Here is an 18774-nt window from a genome sequence, read left to right as displayed (position 1 = left end):
GAGAGAAATCTCAGAAGTGCAAGGAAGAGGTACTAGGGACCACACTGCAAACATATGATGGTTTATGAAGTGTACCAAGGAAACACAGAAGAAAATCAGCTTCTGCTTTATAGACTAGAGACTGAATAATAGTAATAGTAATAGTAATAATAATAATTGATTTATTTATATCCTGCCCAATCACAGTGAATCCAGGTGGGTTACAACAATAAAAAATACAATTAAAATGCAAACAGGTTCAAAATAATCCCTTATAGACTATAGACTATGCAGCCTTTGACTGAATAGATCACAAAAAGTTATAGAATGCCCTTAAAGACATGGGAGTGCCACTACATCTGATAGTCATGACGAAGAATCTTTACTTGGGACAAGAGGCCACTTTCAGAACAGAATATGGAAAGACAGAATGGTTCCCAACTAGGAAAGGTGTCAGGCAAGGATGCATATTATAACCCTACTTGTTCAACTTGTAAGCAAAAAACATCATACTAAGACCAGCCTTAGACTCAGAAGAAAGAGGCGTGAAGAAAGGAGGAAGGAACATCAGCAATCTAAGATATGTTGATGACACCATACTGTTAGTGGAAAACATCATGGACTTGGAACAGTTACTAAGGGAAGCAAAAGAAGAAAATACTAAAGTGGGCTTGCCAGAGGTCTATCTCCACACTGAGGCAGTACATCCCTTTTTTGGTATTAAATGCTGCAGTGATGGCCCTGTAACCTTTTAAAAGAGTGAATGTTCTCCCCTGTGGGTGGCTTCATCCTTTTCTGGGGATACAATCAAGGGCAATAAGAAACAGCATTGGGCAGGGGATCTGCAAGGTTTCACTCTGCTCACCTCTGTTTAATGGAGAGTTTTCATCTGTGACTTCTGCCACACTGCAGAATCAATGCAATTTGACATCACTCTAATGGCCATGGCTCCATGCTATGGAATATTGGGATTTGTAGTTTGTTATGGAATCAGATGTTTCTGACCGAGAAGGTTAAGTATCTCACAAAACTACAAATCCCAGAATTCCATAACATGAAGTCATGGCAGTTAAAACTGTGTCAAACTGCATTATTTCTGCAGTGCAGCTGCAGCCCTTGTTTCAATCCAAGGTTCATTTGCTGAGCTCCCTCAAAGGTGAACATTGACCGTTCAGGAGCCCACATTCAGCTCCCGACATTTGTGATTTAGCAGCCACTAAGCTTTTAATTCCTAATTCATTATTCGGCTCTGACATGTTTGTTGAGAGAGAAGAATTACTTTCATTTTCCCCTTGACAGTGACAAGTGGTTTCATGTGGAAGCATCGGCTGCTGGGGCCCAGACAGCTTGTTTCAGATCTAAAACACATTAAGAAGGGGAGGGAACCAAATCGTCAAGCTAATTCTATTAATTAAACTTTCTGTTACCTAAGCGTGAATGCACATTTCTCTGCTCTTTTTTAACAGTAATCTCAATTATAGATCTCATTAGACCAGGTGCTTGATTATTATTAAAAACAACAACAGCCAGGCTTCATATATTGGTCTCTAGCACTTAGTATTTGTCAATTTGATTTTATAAGGTTCTTACTTATGCCAAAGAAAAAAATTTGAAAATGTAATGGGAACATTGCAAAATTAAAGAATGAATGGATGGAGATATCTATCTATCTATCTATCTATCTATCTATCTATCTATCTTATGTGTGTGTGTGCACACATACCTTCAAGTCACCTGTCAATTTATGGTGAATCCATGAATTAGGAGATAAAAATAATGGGAAAGCATTTTTAAACTTCAGATTAAAAATGATTTTTTGGCAAAACATCCATTTTAAAACGACCTAATGCCAATGGCCAAGATCTTAAGCTGGGGTTGCACAATGTAAATCTCCATGTGCAGTTTGTGTTGCAGAACTGTTGTGCAACTGCACTTCCCAAGACAGCAAGAGCACAAGCAAAGTCACAAACAAATGCACATGTGTGTCCAGATGCAATGGCACCACATGTTCAACTATGCTTCTGCCACTTTCAATTGAATGCAGCCATTCTGTGCCACCCAACAAATGTTCAATAATCTTGCAGGGAAATGTACGACTTCAGTTCAGGCTATCTGACAGACTTCATCTCCCCATGTGAGACTGTCTGGACCCTGAGATTCACAGTAAAATTGGTGGGACCGCAAGACAGGAACTTCTTGGTGGCTGCTCCCAGACTTTGGAAATCTCTCCCTAGAGAGGCTACAGTGGCTCCCTCTTTACTGTCCTTCTGGCAGCTATGAGGAGTTGCAGATGCAACTGTCCTGCCATATTATTCAGACAGGCTTTTTAGAACTGAACGTTTTTAATAATACCCAAGCTATATAAGCAAATTAAGATACCAGATCAGAACATGGAGCCACCCAGCATTAGGGCAAAGTGCAATATGTCCAATTTATGGTTTCACAAATTTTCCACACTGATACCCACATCCCACATCCACCACACTGCCTTATGCACCTTATCCAGAAACCTTCTGGTCACTTCCCATTTGGGAGGCAAAAATTCACACACAGCGGGAAGGTCTCAATCCAGCCATTTAAACATTACGCGTTGGATTATCATCCAAGTCAACATGGGAGAGATGGCAGTCTAAATTCTATTAGTAGTCCTAACTAGAGTTAACCCACTGATATACATAAATGTCAAGTCACTATCAAAGAATAAGCAAGCCTATCATGGTGTTGTCTTGGCAAGATTTATTCAGAGTGGGTTTGCCTTTATCTTCCTCTGAAACTGAGAGAGTGTGACTTGACCAAGGTCACCCAGTGAGTTTCCATCTCTGAGTGGGGATTGCATTCCTGGCCTTCAGAGCCACAGTGCAACGTTCAAATCACCCTTGTGGTCTCTTCCAACTCTACAGTTCTATGATTCTATGATTCACTACACCATGAATGTACAATATACATAGTTTTGTACATTTACTGAAACATGTGTAAAGTTGGCCTTGTAATTTGCACAATTTTTCTCTGGGACTGAAAGTTTATCTCCAATATTTGTTCTCTGAGGACAGCTATGAAGGAACCAGAGAAAGCATCTCAAGTGTAAAGGTAGATCAAAGTCAGGATCATCCATGCCACTGAACTTCCAATTTCTCCGTGGATGTGAAAGCTGAACTGAGAATAAAGCTGAGAAGAAGGTCAGGTCATTGGAAATGTGGTGCTTGAGGAGAATTCTAAGAAAATCATTGTTCCTGTTGTTATGTGCCTTCAGGTTGACTCCAACTTATGGTGATCCTTCCCTAGTGTTTTCTAGGCAAGGTTTATTTCATGGTGGTTTCTAACTGCCTTCCTCTGGGGCTGAGAAAGTGTGCTCTTTGACTCCCAGAATACTAGTCCAACACTAAAACCACTAAACCATTCTGGTTCATTCCTTTAATCTCCCCACCTCTAGTTCTCTCCTTCTTAGAAATGAAAATTACAGTTGGCCCTCCAGAGCCACAGATTTTTTATCCAAAGATTCACACATCCACAGACTGAAAATATCCCCCCCCCCCAAAAAAAAAAAAAATCCAAAAAGCAAACTTTGACTTTTGCATTTTATACAAGGGACACCATTTTATTATGCCATTGTATTTAATAGGCCTTGAGCATCCATAGATTTTGGTTCTATGGGAGGTCCTGGAACCAAAGCTCAGTGGATACCAAGGATCCACTATACTGCACTTTTTTTCTAAAGTAAGGACATGCTATAACAACAACAACAAATAAATATTTTGCTGTTAAGCAAAATGACAATCCAACCCATGAGCCCATCTCCAAGTTCATGTTCACAGCAGTCTATAAATCAGGTGTTTCCTTGAACAACTGGCCTATCTCAATGTCATTGTATTTGACAGGAGAAAATCAAATGCAAAGGTGAGAACATTTTAATAAATCCAAAAAACCAGGTCATCTCTTCCCGAAAAAATACACATTTCTTTTGGGAAAAAAATAATAAAATTGGATTTATGCATCTCATGCTTTCTTAATTCTCCATCTGTCGGCAACATTGAAGCACCATCAAAAGGAGGAAAGTCCAAGACTGAAGAAGCAAATAGAGTTAAACTGGCTCAGAATAGGAGGTGCAGTCATATTTTTAAGCCATTATATGATAATTATATAATGAAAGAGTCACCAGAGAAGAGGCATAGATAATTACCCAACTCATTACGGAACGGAAACCGACAAACCATCGGAGGATAAACTTTTGAAGCACTTAATGCTTAAGTGGTTCTTCCACATTGTGGAATGTGGAACTAATAAATCATCTCACCAAGGGGGAGAAAATACCAATGATTTATGGGCTAAAAATGGTCCATCTGCAACAGGGGCAGTGTTAGGATCTACAAAGTCATGCAAATCTTCCAAGAAGATGGCAAAGCACAATGTTGGATCATTTGCTTATATGCTAAGGGTTAAAATAGCCCTCTCAGAAGAGGTCTAGCGATGCTCTATAGCAGGGGTAGGCAACCTTTTTGACCCGGGGGCCGGGTTGCTGTCCCTCAGACAACTGGAGGGCCAAAGCCAAAAAATAAATAATTAAATAATTTTTTAAAAAAATAATTAGATAAATAAACCGGGACAAATGTAGGACAAAATTTTCAAATGGAGGACACATTTTTTTTTAAAACATGGAGTTCACACAAAAATTTTTGCTGATTTTTAAAAAAATGTTAATATAAATGCATGTTTTGGAGGCTTCTATAGACAATTGCCCCCCTTGCCTGCCACTTGCCCGCCTCCTCCTGATAGGCCAAAGGCCTCATGCCCTCACGCGAGAGGCCAAAGGCTCCGGCAGCAATCGGCGGCAGGACCGGGCTGGGGCCGGTCCCAAGGCCTTGCCGGGCCGCATCCGGCCCGCGGGCCGCAGGTTGCCTACCCCTGCTCTATAGTCTAAGTCCTGAGAGCCAGTGTGAATCCCAGTGAATCTAGTTGCTATGCTAAGTAGTTAGACAAGCTTGTGTGGTGCAGTGCTGTGAGTGTTGTATGATTCAAGGAGGGCAGGATTTGGACCCGCCATTCAGACATGGAAACCGACTGGGTTACCCCACACAAGACCAATTTTCTGAGCCTTGGAGGAAGGCAAGGACAAACTTCCCCTGATGAAATCTTGCCAACAAAACCCTAGGATAGGCTCAACATAAGCCAGTCTGAAATAGAAGGCATATAACAACAGCAGCAACACAAGACCCATTGCAAAGTCCAACAGGAGGAGACCTTCTGAATCAACAACTGGATGGTAAGTCAACATGTGAGAGATGGCAGCCTAAATTTTATTGCCTTTGGGCAAGTCACATGCTCTCAGCCTCAGGGGAAGGCAATGGGAAACCTCCTCTGAACAAACCTTGCCAATAAAAGCCCATGATAGGTTCAGTTTAGGGCCTGCCATAAGTCAGAAACAACGTGATGGCACACAGCAACAACAACACTAGAGTTAATGCATTTATATACATAAATGTAGAGTCACTATTGGAGAACAGGTGTCCCTATCATGGGTTTTTTCTGGCAAGTTTTGTTCAGAAGGGGGTTGCCATTGCCTTCTTCTGCATCTGAGAGACTGTGACTAGCCCATAGTCAACCAGTGGGTTTTCATGGCTGACTGGAGATTCGCATCCTAGTCTCCAGAGTCATAGTCCAGTGTTCAAACCACTACACCGCCAATGTACAATATACATATTTTTGTACATTTACTAAGAATATGTGTAAAGTTGGCCTTGAATTGTATAATTCTTCTCTGGAACTGATGCTTTCTTTCAGTAAATAAGAATAAATAAAACTCCTTCCAAAAAATAGATTCCCCCTCCCTTTTCTCCCTTAGCCCATGTGATGAGACCACGTTATGAACACAGAATAATGTGCCTGATTTATGAAATTTATTTTTATAATGCAAACTATTTAGAGCCCATCTTTTCAACTTGCCAGAGACAACAAGCTGGTTGAGAAGCACCTTTTAAAAACCACAGGAAAGTCCATTAATAAACTAACAATAATCTTCATTGCAACAGCTGACAGAGAACCCATAATTCACAGAGTAACAAAGAGCCAATGTGGTTTAGTGGTTTGAGCACTGGATTACAACTTTGAAGACCAGGGTTCAATTCCCTGCTCGGCCATGGAAACCTGCTGGGTAAGGTTGGGCGAGAGTGTTCTTGCCTAACATCACCCTGTGGTTTACCATGACCAAGTGAGGATTCGAACTCTGCTCTCCTAGAATCCTACTCAAACACTATACGATGCTGGCTTTCCAAAAATGATGATAATTGCATTGAATCCTGTACACTAATTTTCCATATGGTCACTTTGAAAGATTGGATTCTAAGCCAATTCCATGCTTTTGCATGCTTCATGCAAACATGAGCATGCTTATTTGAAAGCACTAAGCAAAGTTGTTTTCTTTACTGTAGAGGCTGCTTCTATCTTTTATTTCCCCCCCCCTTTTGATAAACAACAAAAAAAAGAGCATTTCCTGGGAGTTGTACAAATTCAGCAATGCCATTCAGTCCCAAGTGGGGCTATGCTGTTTTAAAATACGCTCGTAACGTCAGCTGTTTCAAACAGATGTTCTTTGCTTCTGGAAAATATGGGTTTAAAGTGGAGAGCACACCCAGTTAGCATCCCATTTCATCTGGGATTTGCAGCATCCCCCTGAAAAGAGCCAATTACAGGACAATGGGGGAACGGAGAGGGAGAGCCACTTCCGACACTTCATGTAGGTGGCTTCAAGGAAATTAATAGGACTGTCACGTCGGTGTACAAAGCGGATGAGGTAAGAACAGCAGCCGTCTTGGGCTGTTTGCTCAAAGACTCGAGTGGGAAACTCATTCTGCTCCCAGCTCCTTTTTCGTTTTAATAAGTAGGATCCATGCTAAGCCAGCTCGCACCCCCCTTCCAGCCTGAAATGGATCTGCCAAAACTGTATTATGTGAGATGACATCTGAAAATTAATCCATTTATTTTATGATGACCTTCTGACTTCATGGATAAACTGCGGAGGGAATCTGAGACAGTGTGTGTGTGTGTGTGTGTGTGTGTGTATCTTACAGTCAATGGCAACAAGAATATATTAGATCTATCAGCCAAGATCCAACAATGTGCTTGAATGGTTTAAACCTACACTGATGTAGTTACAGTGTGGTTGCATTACATTCTTCCCCTGCAGAATATCACAGAATCATAGAATCACAGAGTTGGAAGAGACCGCAAGGGTCATCATATTCAACCCCATTCTTCCATGTAGAAAGATGCAATCAAAACACCCCAGACAGATGGCCATCCAAACACTGTTTAAAACCCTCCAAAGAAGGAGATTCCACCACCCTCCGAGGGAATGTCTTCCATTGCTGAACAGCTCTTACTGTCAAGAAGTTCTTCCTAATGTTGAGGTGGAATCTCTTTTCCTCTAGTTCAAATCCACTGCTCCAGGTCCTATTTCTCAGGAGCTGCAGAAAAGAAATTTGCTTCATCTTCAGTATGACATCCATTCAAAAATTTAAACAGGACTATCATGTCCTCTCTTAACCTTCTTTTCATTGGGCTAATACCCAGCTCCCTGAGCAGCTCCTCATAAGGCTTGGTGGTGTTCAGACCTTTCATCATTTTGGTTGCCCTCCTCTGGACACACTCCAGCTTTTCAACATCCTTTTTGAATTGTGGTGTCCAGAACTGGACACAGTATTCCAGGTGAGATCTGATGACAGCAGAATAGAGTGGTACTATTACTTCCCTTGATCCAGACACTATATTTGTATTAATGCAGCCTAGAATTGCATTAACTCTTTTAGCTGCTGCATCACGCTGTTGACTCATCTTGAACTTGTGCTCTACTAGGGCTCCTAGATCCCTTTCACATGTACTGTGGTCAAGCCAGGTGTCCTCCATCCTATATTTGTGCATTTTGGGTTTTTTCTGTCTAAGTGTAGTACCTTACCATGTTGACACAGTACAGCATGACAATATGCCTGCTTCATGACCTTGTGTGAAATGGGGAATAATAAAACAGGGGCTGTGTCTGCAAACCTAGGGCATGTTTATATGGGTTTCTCCCCAGCCTAATGTTGCCTTGTCCGCATGATGCATGTCCAAAGCCCTGATTCAAATGCAGATTGTCTTCACATGGGAAGGCCAGTTCTGTACTGAATCCAGGCCATCTCTCCCTTTAATCAATTTTTTAAAATGTACCTTTTGCTTCAGATTTTCCAGGAAAATCCAGAGCACTCTGCAACAACACTGGGTAGCTATTTACATATGCCCAGCACCAATGAGGTAACAATGAGGTACCAAGATAATGCTTGACACCATGTTTTTGACCTCAGAGGGTGCAATTCAAGCCAGAGAAAGAAAATGCTAAGCTGTGAGAACCTGTGGATGGTATTTAATGCATGACACCCAATGCCCTCACCAGGTCTCAGGTTTTGGTCTGAAAACATCAGGGCCCAGAATAATCCTGACCTAGCAACACTACCTGGAGGACAACACCAGTGTTGTGTATCCAGCTCCAAGAACACACCTGGATGTTTCTCTACAATTCCTCTCCTCTCTGCCAACCACTCAACTGGCACTTTGTGAGGAGGGGGTTTGCAGTAGCTAAAAGTGGTATATGGGGAGCTTGTTTATTGTGTAAGGTAAGTAGAGAATTCTGACCTCCACAGCTACCCAAAAAATGACTCACAGAGGTAGTGGACTTGTGTCTGCATAAGTTGTAGAAAGGATGCCAGCTCTTGGGTTGGAAGAGGGAAAATGCTGAGGAACAAAAGGTCCAGGAAGACTAGGGGCCAATTCAGATCATGAGAATAATCCAGGATGAATTTGGGTTGAACCTCCATTGTTCCCATGCATTCCGGATAAACTCAGTTAAGTTTGGAAGGTGGTGGCTACCCAAACCCCCACTTAATCCAGGATAGTCGATATCAGATTTTCCCCCGAAATATTTTTTTTATTAAAACAGATCCGCATCATTGGCAGCATGAATAACCAGTTCAAATAGACATGGGATAAAATTCTGCATGCCTTGAATGTGTTTCGAATACATTCACATCGTTGACTCCATCTTTATTTGAGTGCTGGCACATATGAACAACCGAACTGACAGAGATGCAGATTGACGAGGTTTCATAGGAGTTTATCACACGGGGGGGGGGGGGGGCGGATGGGGGGCAATTGTGGATTTAAACTATCATTATCCCAGGAAAGTTGCGCGATCGTGGGAAGATTTTCACACACATTGTGATTAAAGAGGATTTTTCCCAGGAATAACCAGGTAATAACCAGCAACAAATCATTCCTCTGTGAATGATTTCTTGCTGGTTATTACCTGGTTATTCCCGGGATAGGTCCTCTTTAATTGCAAGATTGTGTGAAAATCTTCAGTGTGATCATACAAGTTTCATGGGACAATAACAGTTTAAACCCCCAATTTTCCCTGTATGATAAAGTCCATAGTGTGGGAGAAAAAACCAGAATGTCTGAGTGAGGTTATTCGCATAGTTGCGCTAAAAAAAAGACATCTGAATGACCCCCAGGACACACTGAGGGGCCATAAAATCCACTTTGGATGCCATCTGTAACCAAAAGACTAAGTGATTCCTGCTGTTCAAGTGGGTCACTATTTATTTATTTATTTATTTACATCCCACCTTTCTCCCAAAATGGGATTCAAGGTGGCTTACAATAATCTAAAAACTCAAAGAAACCTAAAACATCAATTGAATAAGTTAAAATATAATTAAACAATACTAAGATGAAAACATGAGTTAATCACAGCAGAGCTAAAAGCCATATTAAAATGAAAAACCATTCAGACAATGGCCCTTAGGGCAGCAAAGCAAAAGGAGGCTCAGTTTATTTCAGCTTCTGAAAGTACACCAGTTTTTGACATTCACTTTCCTTTCACGTATCCCTGGATATTGAAATATTTGCCTCCTATGGCTCCCGCTCTCCAAGCGCATAATGGGAAAACGGCTCATCGAAACAGTCAAGAGGAAGGCTCCTAGAGTGCTCACACAAAAGCCAGATGTGACAATGCACACAACTCCCTTTCCCCGAAGCCCTCCCAGATTTGAAAAATGTTCCCATAGGCAAAGGTATGCACTACAGACGAAAGGATCCAGACAAGCTGTGTCTGGCACACATTCCCCGAAGCAACACAAGGGGGAGAAGCAAGCTATAGAGCGTGCATTGACAGTCAAAGGAGACCCCTGAAGAACAAAAAGGATGTGGAGACTTCCTTTTATCTATGGATAACAAGCTGAGGGTTTTTTTTCCCCTTCATACCAAATAAAAGAGGCATGAGATTGCAAATATCACAAGTCAAGCCATCGCAGATACGGTCTTCCTAAACCGGAAAAAGGGGGAGTATGGCCCTTGGTTTGAATGAAACTCCTGTGGCTGTTTCTGTGCTCCTCATTGCCTCTGTGTCCGCCATTTTATGCCCCCCCCAAAAGGGAGGGGATGAACTGCATTTACTGGAGGCTCCCAGAATAAGAAATCCATCTTTTAAACAGACTGTAGGACCATTTGGCCCTGTTTAAAATTGTAAGAAAATACCCATCTTTCCAGAAACCAAACACAGAGATCTAGAGAGATCGTAGTATTTTTGCAACTTTTGGGGCTATCTGTGCAGTTGTAAAAAAGGTCCTGGGGCAGAAAATTCACACACACACACACACACACACACCCTGTCACTGTTGTCCACTGCTGTCTTAAACTTATCAACAACTGAAGGAAACTAGTGCTGGTCTGCAGGAATATATTTTCCCTAAATATTCCTTGCCTTCTGTTAGCAACTCATTCTGGAGGAAAACCTTCCTCTATCTAGTTGCCACATTCAAGAACAAAAGCATTTTGGCCATTTTTCTCCTTGCTCCAGGAAAATACAGTCAGCCTTCAGTATCCATGGATTCTGCATCCATAGATCTCACCAACCACGGTTTGAAAACAGTCACCAAAAACAAATTTTCAAAAAGCCAACCTTGATTTTGCTGTTTTATATAAGGGACCCCATATATAGGAGCCAGTGTGGCATAGTGGTTTGAGCCTTGGACTAGGCCACTGAGAAACCAGGGTTCAAATCCTGGCTGGGCCATGTAAAACTCCGGGGGGACCTTGGGCAAGTCACACTCTTTCAGCCTCAGAGGATGACAATGGCACATCCCCCTCCCCCCCTGGAGAAACCTACCAAGAAAATCCCATGATAGGCTTGCCTTAAGGTCACCATAAGGCAGAAACGACTTAGAGGCACACAACAACAACAACAACAGCAGCAGCAACAATTTTCCTATGCCATTGTATATAATGGAATTTGCGCATCCATGGCAAGGGGGGTCCTGGAATCAAGCCCCAGATGAAAGCGAGGGCCCTTGCACAAGAATTTCTGCACAATTGTTAAACATAGTCCAGGACTTCATGCAGGCAAATTCATTTGTATTGTTGATACTGTTGTGATCCCGCCTCAATCCGCAGGGAGAGGTGGGAAATAAAAAAATATTATTATTATTATTATTATTATTATTATTATTATTATTATTATTATTCTGTGCAGGAATATACATGGTGATTTTATACAGAAAACATGTCTGGAAACAGAAAACTTAATTTCTGCAAGAATACATTACCTCCCATATAATGCTAAAGTCTTACAGATTTCTTACAGTTTCTTAAAAGATAAAACATTCTTTGCAGGAAGTAAAGTAAGCTGAAAGGGAGATGGGAGAAAAGGAGAGAAACTGGGGCATATTCAAAGCACCTGTAAAAGTGAGATGACTGGCGCTTAACTGGGACTGTCCTTGCCAAATCAGTAATGATTGCAGCAAATTGTTTTCAAGACTCAAGATAGCCTTTGAATTAACACAATGATCAGAACATCCATCCTACTGAACGACAGGGGCTGAGATCTTTGACTGACTTGCAAGAAGGACAGGTTGACCTTGCAGCCGGAGCACACTGTTCCTCATGATCTCTCCCAACAAACATGAAAACCAGCCGCTTACAACAGGAAGGAGAAAATGCATCTGTTTTACAGGGCTCTGTTGTATTGGAAGGAAAAATGACCCACACATTTAACAAGGTGCAGGTAGGTGCAGGTGAGCCAGCATGGAACAGTGAGTTGAGTATTGGGCTATGACTCTGGAGACCAGGGTTCAATTCCTTGCTCGGCCAAGAAACCCACTGGGTGACCCTGGGCAAGTCACATTCTCTCCGCCTCATGGGAGGTCAATGCCAAACGTCCCCTGAACATCGTGCTAGGAAAACCCCAGGATAGGTTCACCTTAGGGTTGCCATAAGTCAGAAATGACTTTAAGGCACAGAACAATAACAACTACACTAAGGTAGGTGCATGACTTTGAGATTCCTAGAGAAAACATCTTAATCAAAACTGCAAATAATCAAATCTGCAAAAGTCAAAGCAGGAAATGTGGAGGGCCGACTGGGCTCACTTTCACAATCTACCAGCTATCACCAAGTGGAGTGTTGGACCATCCATGATTCACATCCTATCCCAAAATCTAGGAATCCTTGGAAAACATGGTGTATCCCAAACAGTGTCACTTTCTCTAATGGCACTGTTGTGATCATATCTATGGCAATGTCATTCAGATGTTTTGCCAGTCCATTTGGAATTGCTCCCAGAGCAACGATAACCATAACAAGAATAATATTTGTAGCACAATTACAACAAGTGGCACTGCTCTGAAGATGCCACAGTATCCGACAATACATCACAGATTCCTAGATTCTTGGGCAGAATCCAAATCCCTGATGGTTCAAAACTCTAATCAATGACACACGGCAGATGGTGTAACCAATAATAATTTTATTATTATTAGCACTTAAACAGAAAACCTACATGCTGCTGCTTGTCCTTGTTCTTTTATATCCTCCTTCTCTCCCCTTTGGGAACCAAAGTGGTTTGCAGCATACGTTAAATCTAAAACAGTCAGAAATACAAAAATTAAGAAAAAAATTTAAACACAATCTACTTAAAAACATTGGATTCTGTTGGGGACATATATCTTTGCAAGTGAACTTTTATGACTGCAAGGAATTAGAATCGGATAGCTTTGTAAGGTCTGTATCCAGTAAAGGGTTGTTGTTATGTTACTCTGTCGGGGAGCCAGGAAACCAGGGATGGAGAAAACAAATAGGGTTTTGGGGGAAAACACAGGGTTTTTTTAAAAAGAAAAAAACATTTTTTATAACATAAAAAACGTTTTTAAAAAGTAAAAATGTTTTAAAAATGTAGCAAAACAACCTGGCTTTTGTTTTGTTTTGTTTTGTTAAAGGAGCTTGTTTTGTTTTCTTTTGCTTTTAACCAGTTTTTTGTTTTTGTATTTAGTATTAATGTGTAGGACTACACCAGCATAGGACTAAACCATAAACATAAGCAGCAAAATGCTATTCAGATTTTTAAAGCAAGTTGTTTTGGTTGAACTTATATGAAGGATTTGTTTCTGAATGGCATTTCTTGCACTATAAAATAAAGTAATGAAGAAGAAGCAGCTGATGCTGGATGCTGTTTAAATTCTGTCATTGTTCCAGTAAGGAGGTTGCAAAACAGTGATAATATTTAGACTTGAAAAATATATGAGTAACTTATTTAGAACAACCACAACAACACAGGAGGATTTTTTTTTTTTTACGTCTTTAAAATAAACTTTGTTTAAACCAGTCAAACCTCCAGGAAAGTCACCAATGCACATTGGGCTGGATGCACAATGGTGCCCGTTGCACATTTTTGCAATTCATGAACAGGGTTTCTTGGTACTTCTGCTACGTAGCTAAGTATATGTAAAGTTATGTAATGTCAACTATGGCAGAAGATTCTGACCATTAATTTGAAATAGTTAAAAGCACATTAAAACCTCTTATACATTAAGAGCAAGCACACCTGTTGCACTACTCCAGCCAGCTAAAAGCTGAAGATCTGTTTAGATAAGAACGTTAATAACGTCTCTGCCTGCCAACAAAACGAGATTAGATAGATAGATTACAGATAGATAGATAGGCAATTCCTTTATATCTGGCCTTTCCCCCATTACTGGGATACCAGGCAACTTACACAAAATTAAAACAAGATTTGCCTAGGCATTGACTCACCATTCAGCAATAGATTCAGTGGGTCTTCTCTAGCTGACTAGTCAAAAGGAATCCAGATGTGCACAGTTACATCTTCTTGAATGTTGCATACCTATTTGTTAATCTCTTCCATGTACCACTTTCTCCACTGAGGTTGCAGAAACAGCTCCCTGTGCATTGTACCACAAAATGAACATGAGTCAACAGTGTGATGCAGAAGCTAAAAAAGCCAATGCGAGCCTAGGCTGCATTAACAAAAAGATACAGTAGTGTCTACATCGTGAGAGGTAATAGTGCCACTCTATTTTGCTTTGGTCAAGCCTCACCGGAAATAATGTGTCCAGTTCTAGGCAATACAATTGAGAAAGGATGTTGAGAAGCTGGAGCATGTCCAGAGGAGCATGACATTTCACCAAAATGGTGAAAGGTCTGGAAACCACCAAGCCCTATGAGGAGCAACTTAGGGAGATGGATATGTTTAGCCTGGGAAGAGAAGGTTAAGAGGTGATATGATAGCCCTTTTTAAATATCTGAAGGGATGTCATACCGAAGATAGAGCAAATTTGTTTTCTGCAGCTCCAGAGAATAGGGCCAATGGGTTCAAACCACAGGAAAAGAGATTCCACCTCGACATTAGGAACAACTTTCTGAGGATGAGAGGTGTTTGACAGCGGAACATACTTCCTCAGAGGGAGATACGAAGTCTCCTTCTTTGGAGCTTTTTAAATAGAGACTGGATGGCCATGTGTTGGGAGCGCTTGGATTGTGTTTTCCTGCCTTGCAGGCTGGACTTGATGACCCTTGAGGTGTCTTCCAACTCTATGATCAGTCAGATGAACAGACAGATACACCACTGGTTGTAAAATATCAAGATTCAGAAAAATGTGGTGCTGTGCATCCACTATGTTACCACATATTTGGATTTATTTTATGCAAACATGAGGTAGGATCTCAGCCAACATTTTCTGTTTTGCATGCAATTCACTTCATATCTCTATATTAGTTAATTTGTTAACTTTAGAAAAGTCACCTTCTATCTACTAAGTTGCCTGGGGCAAAGTACAATTAAAGCATTAAACCATAACATTAAACAAGGGAGGAAAAGAGCAACTCCCCTAACGTAAATTAAAAAGGAGAGCAGGATTCAAATTAAAAATGAAACAGATGACTTCTGTTGTGTTTGTAAGTGCTTTTATTCACCCCAACCCTTGAAATACTTAATTTCTAGATGCACTTTAGCTGGATGGCCATCTGTCAGGAGTGCATTGATTGATGACCCTTGAAGTCCCCTCCAACTCTGTGATTCTGTGGATATTTAGCATAGCTTTGAGCATATTACTAGTGAATTCTGAATCTAGAGAACTGCACCAATATCTGTAGCAATCATACTTCTTAGTGCAAAACCTTCTCCCTAGTGAATTCTGTAGCCATTCTGAGATCACTTCTAATGAACCAGGTATAAATACTATTAATAATAACAACAAACAAACAACTCTTCTGAGCAATTATGAGATCTGTGGAGGGAAATTGATAGTTGGGATGTTACCTAGGTATGCCGCTATACGGTTAAGTCAAAGGCACATGTGTTGTACACGAATGATCAGAAACTGCAGGATATCTTGAAAGGAGATGTCTGCGCTTTCTAAATGGCAAACATTACATAAATCAAGCCCATATCAGCCAGAAGAGGTGATGTGCAGCAACCATTTGGGTCTCCTTTGTGAACAGATGCATGCACCTGAATGTGAAAACCTGAACGCAATTTCTTTCTTTCTTTCTTTCTTTCTTTCTTTCTTTCTTAAGAAAACAGCATTCTATAGAATTAAAAGCATTTAAAATTCATTAAAAGACAGAGAATTTTAAAACAAACAAACCTGCACACCATTAAAAGCCAATTGCAGTCAATTCCTGCCATGGAATAAAAAAGTTTGCCCTTGCTGGCAGAAGGAGAGCAAGGAGGGATCCAGCTATCCTCCCTATGGAAGTAGTTCCAAAATGTGGGAGCAGCCACTGAGAAGGCCCTCTCCAGCGTTCCTGTCAAATGTATCTAGGAAGGTTGTGGGACAGAGATTTCCTGATGATCTTAAAGCTTGAACATAGTCTTATGGGAAGAGATGGTCCTTCAAATAGTATGGACATGAGCTATGGAGGGCATTATAGCTCATAACCATGACTTTGAATTCTGCCTGGAAACATACTGGTAGAAGCCATTGCAACAAAATTGTTGTGGTCTCCCTCTAGTCTGACCAAATTAATAATCCAGCTGCAGTTCATTACGTTATTAATAAATAATAATAATAATAATAATAATAAACTTTTATTTATATCCCACCTCTCTGTTAATGACAGTTGAGACAGCTCATGGTGTTATTGGTGCACATCATTCCATAATAGTGACAGCAACATACACTATCCTGTTGTTACTGTATCTCCCCTCTTTTTCCTGTAATAAGAACACTGGGGATAAAATTCTGAAGTATGAAACAACTGAGAGCAAGCGGTTCAGTGGTTTGAATGCTGGACTGTTGTTGTTGCTGTTGTTGTTGTGTGCCTCCAAGTCATTTTTTACTTATGGCGACCCTAAGGTGAACCTATCATAGGTTATCCTTGGCAAGTTTCTTTGGAGGGGGTTTGACATTGTCATCCTTTGACGCTGAGAGAGTGTGACTTGCCCTAGGTCAGCCAGTGAGTTTTATGCTTAAGCGGGGAATGGTATTTAGCAACAGCATTTACATTTCTATATTGCTCTCTAGTGAACTCAGCACCCTCTAAGCTGTTTACAATCTGTAAGTCAATTGGCCACAACAAGCTGGAAAGTTGAGTCAACCTTGGGGCCCTGGGATCAAATTCACAACCCTGTGGCTGCAATACCAGAATTTAACCACTGTGCCACCAGACTCAAGGGAAATTGAACCTTGATCGCTAAAGTCGTAGCCCAGTACTAAAACCACTACACCATGCTGGCTCTATGACTCTGGAGACCAGGGTTCAAGTCCCTGCTTGACCATGGAAACCCACTGGGTGACCTTGGCTGAGTCACACTCTCTCAACCTCAGTGGACAACAATGGCAAAATCCCCTCTGAACAAATCTCACCATGAAAACCCTGTGATAAGTTCACCTTAGGGTCACCATAAGTCAGAGCAGATGTAAAAATACATAGCAGCAACAACAAACAATCAGGCTGACAATTTCCAAACATCATTCAAACAACACCAGAAAACAGGAAATACGTGGACGTACTATTGCAGATCACAAGATGTGGTTCTCATAAAGGGAACCAATGCAACATCTTATCTCATGATCTCATGAGCTACCCTTCTTGAAATTTAAAGGGAGTTAGCTGAGCAGAGCTTTCCAGGGCAGCGGATGACATAGTACATATACTACCGACCGAAACTACCAATCCTGGTTTAGAAGACAGCATGTGCAATGTACAAAAATATGTATATAGTACATTCGTGGTGCAGTTTGAGTATTGGACTATGACTCTGGAGATCAGGATTTGAATCCCCACTCAGCCATGGAAACCCACTGGGTGACTTTGGGCAGGTCACACTCTCTCAGCCTTGGGAAGGCAAGGACAAACCCCTTCTGCACAAATCTTGCCAAGAAAACCCCATGATACATCCAGCTTAAGGTCGTCATAAGTCAGAAATGACTTGAAAGCACACACAACAACCACCTGTTAGAGGCAACGGAGGCACTTTTTTTTGGGGGGGGGGGGGAAGCAGGTGAAGCCTTCCAAGGTCTCCTAGTGGTTACTGCAGCCCCATAGCCTTCCACAGTTGCCCACCCCATAGTGCGGTTGTACAACAGTGTTGATTCATTGATTCACTACAACAGTAATGATGGAAAAGACAATAAGGTGGAAGGCAGTACAAAAAGTGGAAAACTTCATTATAGAGGGGTAGACTCCATCAAAAACACTGAGTTTGCAAGACCTGAGCAGGACTTTTGATAACAGGAGATCTCTCTTTCCCACAGTCACCATAGCTCAAATTTGACTTGACAATAGTTAACAACAATGTGCCTCAAAGTTAAAAAGGAACTTACTTGAGAGTGGGAAAAGATGTTGCAACTGGGGCTGGGAACTGCCAGAAAATAGCCAGGGACACTGAAAACATTATTGGGATATTTTAAAAGAAAAACCAAGAGCCACAGCAATAAATACCACAACCTCCATCCTCCTCCTGACACATGTGCCCCGTCTGATGGAGTGCATTGCACAAAAATGAAGGCAAAGCTGGGTGTGCTCTTCCTTAGGTGAAAGGAAAGCATGAGGAATTTCAAAGGAAACCAAAGTTATTTCTTAAAGCTAGTAGTAAAATATCTCATGACCAAGTGTGGCTTGCAACTGGAGAGCAGAATTCGATTCCCTGCTCAGCCATGAAACCCACTGGGTGACCTTGGGCAAGTCACATGCTCTCAGCCTCAGGAGAAGACAATGGTAAACCTCTTCTGAACAAATCTTGCCGGGAAAACCCCATGATAGCCTTGGGGTCACCGTAAGTCGGAAATGACCCAACAACAACAAAGTGAAATATCCCAAGAGGGGATCATGCACCCTACAACACTCAAAGGAAATTTTCATAGAAAGATTTGTGGGAAACGTGAGAGTCATCTGGGGAAACACACTTCTTAAAATGTCCTTACTATGCTGAGCTGCTACAAGCTTAACTCAATTAATACATCGAAAGTACTCTCT

General features: G+C 41.3%; 1 protein-coding gene across 10 annotated transcripts in view; it reads right to left on the bottom strand.

Annotated features, from left to right (window-relative positions):
- LOC149310106 (pituitary adenylate cyclase-activating polypeptide type I receptor-like) overlaps positions 1 to 18774 on the bottom strand; it is a 130281-nt gene that overhangs the window by 99058 nt on the left and 12449 nt on the right. The window contains exons 1-3 of one of the 10 annotated variants that reach the window (XM_089533709.1): positions 16400 to 16440; positions 14089 to 14237; positions 12839 to 12919 (exon numbers count right to left, since the gene is read on the bottom strand). The exons of 8 other annotated variants lie outside the window; for them this stretch is intronic. The gene's annotated coding sequence lies outside the window, so the exon portion shown is untranslated. Of the gene's footprint in view, positions 1 to 12838; positions 12920 to 14088; positions 14238 to 16399; positions 16441 to 18774 lie in introns of those variants that run through there. One more of the 10 variants, XM_089533708.1, reaches the window with a different exon arrangement.

Source organism: Sceloporus occidentalis, unplaced genomic scaffold (genome assembly GCF_023333645.1).
Source record: "Sceloporus occidentalis isolate IW3139 unplaced genomic scaffold, rSceOcc1.0.p SCAF_7, whole genome shotgun sequence".
NCBI lineage: Eukaryota > Metazoa > Chordata > Lepidosauria > Squamata > Phrynosomatidae > Sceloporus > Sceloporus occidentalis.
This window is presented reverse-complemented; position numbering and strand designations above follow the sequence as displayed.